Below are 4,135 nucleotides of genomic sequence, written 5' to 3'. Positions count from 1 at the left end.
CACACACACACATCACTTGTGGTTCCTTCTTGGGCTCCACACCCAAGTTAGAGTCAGGCCACCCCAACTACCCAGGACCCTAAGTACGAGCTTTGATGACTCCCCACTCCAACCCGATGTCCAGTCAGGCATTTCTCCCTGTGGGTTCCACCTCCAACACCTCTCAGAGCCTCGCCTCTCCCTCCGTCCCTTCTTACCCTTTGGGTTTCTCTCTTGCCCCTCCCACTGCCACCAATCCCACGTGCTCTCTCTTTCCTCTTCGCACCTCAACCCCAACCCAAGCCTTGCCCAAAACACTTCTCCCCCTTCCCTACCCACTGGCTCATCCTATTCAACATTGAGGTCTCAGCTAGTAGTCCCCTCTCATAAGAAAGCTTCCTGCCACGCGGGGTTGCACCCCTCACCCTGTCCTAACACTCCCGCCCAAGGAAATAGCCAGCCCCAGGCCCCAGGCCCCAGGCTCCAGCTGGGGGGGGGCGGTGCTCCTGCAACCTTGGGAGCCTGGGGGGAGGGAGGGGACGAAGCCAGGACCTGCCTAAGACCAGAGGTTCCCACCGGTGAGGACAGCTGGGAGGAAGGTCTGGGGCGTCTCTGAGAGGCAGCTTCTGGGCCTCAGCAAAGCTTCCCCCAGACCAGGACGCCTGGGGAGGGGCTGGGCAGGAGGCAGCATAAGAGACCCCGGCTCCTGCAACCTTGGGAGCCTGGGGGGAGGGAGGGGACGAAGCCAGGACCTGCCTAAGACCAGAGGTTCCCACCGGTGAGGACAGCTGGGAGGAAGGTCTGGGGCGTCTCTGAGAGGCAGCTTCTGGGCCTCAGCAAAGCTTCCCCCAGACCAGGACGCCTGGGGAGGGGCTGGGCAGGAGGCAGCATAAGAGACTCTGTGGGCCCTGGCTGGTTGCTCAGTGGTTAGGCATCGACCCTCGACTGAAAGATCATGGGTTCGATTCCCGTCAAGGACACGTACCTCGGTTGCAGGCTCGATCCCAGTGGGCGACAACCAATTGATGTGTCTCTCTCACATCAATGTTTCTCTCTCTGTCTCTCTCTCTCCTTTACACATGCTCTAAAAAATATCAAAGGAAAAAATATCTCGGGTGAGTATTAACAAAAAATAAGTACAAATAAATTTTTAAAAAAGAGAGAGAGAGAGAGACCCCACCCTGACAGGTTTGGCTCAGTGGATAGAGCGTCGGCCTGCAGACTGAAAAGTGTCAGGTTCAATTCCGGTCAAGGGCATGTACCTTGGTTGCGGGCACATCCCCAGTAAGGGGTGTGCAGGAGGCAGCTGATCGATGGTTCTCTCTCATCCATGTTTCTAACTCTCTATCCTTCTCCCTTCCTCTCTATTAAAAAAAAAATCAATAAAATATTTTATTTTTTTAAAAAAGGGAGACCCCATGGGCTTGAGTCCAAGGACATCAACAGTGACCATGAGGGACGGAAGTTGAGCCGCAGGCCCTCCCCCCAGATTCTTTCCAAGAACAACAGAGGCCTCCCAGGTTGTCATTGAACTCACGGGCCTTCTCCAAACCACTGACCGAATGGCCTGCTCAGGCGGAGGATGGGGGCGTTAGAGTTAATGTAAAATTAACAATGAAAGGTGGCGTTTTCGCGTCCCCAAGTCTGTTCACACACATCTCTCTGTGTTTGCGCTGGTTGCTGAGTGTACTGTGGAGCACATTTTCCCCTCGTGCACAACCAGTTCTACCAGCTCCGTGTGCCCAACAGCCCCTCCCGCCCCCCGCCCACGGGTCTGCAAGCTTCCACTTCACACAGGCCTCCGTCTGTCTCCAGACTCCCTTTCCCGTCCTCCGGTCAATCTGTTTATCCCTGGGACAAATATCTAAGTATACGGGCTTTTCTTAAACTATTTTTTGTCATTACTGTCTAACTTCATTGTATTGACGTCAGAGAATGTGCTCTGTATAATGTCCATTCTTTGAAATTTGGGGAGCTTTTCTAAGCTAGTCTGCAATCAATATTTTAAAATGGGCCGTAAGTGCTGAGACCAATATGACTGTGGGACGCAGGCTGCAATCAATGTCCATTAGATCGAGCTGTGTACTCCTGCTGTTCAAATCTATGTCTGGTCCAAATTTTCCAGCTTTGCTATCAATAATAAGAGACGCATTTGAAATAGCCCATGTTGATGGTAGATTTGTGCATTTCTCTTTCTTCTATCATTTTTTTTAAAGTCGGTTTTATTGAAGTAAATTGACACCTAATAAATTTCACTCATCCCTGCCCCCACATATGGTGGGGCATTTCCCGGAAGTGGTCCCACCCCAAAGCCTGGACCCCAATGGGGTTCCGGGCCACAATTCTGGGGCCATTTCCTGGAACCACCAAACCCATTTCGTGTCACCGTGGCCACATCCTCTCTTGAGTAGCCCTGGGCTTAGACCCCAGGCCCCAGCGAGGGGTGAAAAGGGAGGTCCGGGCAAGGCCCCCCCATCACTAGGCTGCCAACCCAACCTAGGTCACCGCTCCCCGGAGCTGCCCAAGAGAGGGCCTGCGAGTTTCCATGATCCCTGAGCACCCTACTTAGCATGGGAGCCACCCCAAGACCTGGGGAGCCTTGTACAGGTCGAGGCTGGCTAAACTAGGGGAACTCAAATGGTGGCTCACATCACCCTGATAGAAGTGGGGGAACACTCTGGAGTCAGAGCGGGAAAGACACTTTCTCTGCGGGCCAATTGGAGCGATTTCCCAGAAGAAGTGACCAAGGACCATCAGGTATTTAAGTAGAGCCGAGGATCCCCGAATGGAAGGGTGGGGACAGGTGGCAACAGCCTGGAGGCTGCGTTGTGTGGGGAAGGCTCCTAAAACAGCAGAAGGCCAGCGAGGCTGGAGCAGCGGGCACTCTGGGGGAGGGGGGGAGGTGGCCAGGCCGAGGTGGGCAGAACATACCCCGCGAGGACCTGGGCCTGTGATGCTGAGCAGACCTGGGGCTTGGACAGGGTGGCCTCTGAGACTCGGCTGACGCCGTTAGTCATAATAGCCAACGTGCTCGCCGTCACCATAGTAACATTTATTGCGCTCTTACTCTGTGCTGAGCCTCTTTATATGGATGATTTCATTGGACCGTCAAAATCAGTCCCCCTGTTGCCCCTATTTACAGGCGGGGAAACTAAGGCACAGGAGGTTGATGGCTTGTGGCAGAGCTGGCATTTGAGCCCCACCAGTCCGGCTCCAGAGCCACTGACCACCGCGTGAAGGGCTATTTGCATCAAGGAATGAACAGAGGGCATAACCAGAGGGATCCAGCTTCCATTCCTTCCCTGTGCCATTCAAAGTCATTAAAATCTGCCCCATGGCCCGGAGCTGGGCCCCGAGAGCCTATCCCGCCCACTGCTCTCGTGCCAGGTGTGCCCAGAGCACAAGACCCCAAGAGCCAGAGCGGCCACTGTGTTGGGTAAAGAGGGAAATGGCTGTGAACAGCGCTGACAGCCCTCCTCCTGGGCACTCAGCAGGCGCAGTCCTGGAGGCAGAACCCCTCCCTCTGGTGGGTCCTGTTCCCAGACAGGCGATCCCAGCATTTCCAGGAGCGGTTCTGGTGCCAATAGCCGCTGAGCGCAGGTCAACAGCGCCCCCTGGTGTGCAGTCTTGGAAAGGCTCCGGCTTCATCAGTCTCCCACTCCGTAGAGCAGAAAGGTCAAGGGCCTGACCTTGGATTTAGAACCCACACCCTCGCGCCTAGCGAGGGAAATCCAATTTTACCCACTTGTCAAATAGCCGGCCACGGAGGTCCAGCTGGCTCAGGTGTCGGGCAAAGAGGCAACCCCTTCTACCCCTGGAAGCTCCGTTTGGAAAGGCTCCGGCTTCATCAGTCTCCCACTCCGTAGAGCAGAAAGGTCAAGGGCCTGACCTTGGATTTAGAACCCACACCCTCGCGCCTAGCGAGGGAAATCCAATTTTACCCACTTGTCAAATAGCCGGCCACGGAGGTCCAGCTGGCTCAGGTGTCGGGCAAAGAGGCAACCCCTTCTCCCCCTGGAAGCTTCGTGCCCCCAGCCGCTGGTCTAAATGGCCTTAGAGACTTGGGAGGTCTGGAGGGAGGAGGGGCCCCTGGGAAGGACGGGGCTTCCCGATCTCTGAGAACTGTGGCCGTGGAGTTGGGGTCATTATAGTTTGG

Source organism: Myotis davidii, unplaced genomic scaffold (genome assembly GCF_000327345.1).
Source record: "Myotis davidii unplaced genomic scaffold, ASM32734v1 scaffold590, whole genome shotgun sequence".
Classification (NCBI taxonomy): domain Eukaryota; kingdom Metazoa; phylum Chordata; class Mammalia; order Chiroptera; family Vespertilionidae; genus Myotis; species Myotis davidii.
The sequence above is the reverse complement of the archived record's forward strand: the minus strand, read 5'-3'. Positions refer to the sequence as shown.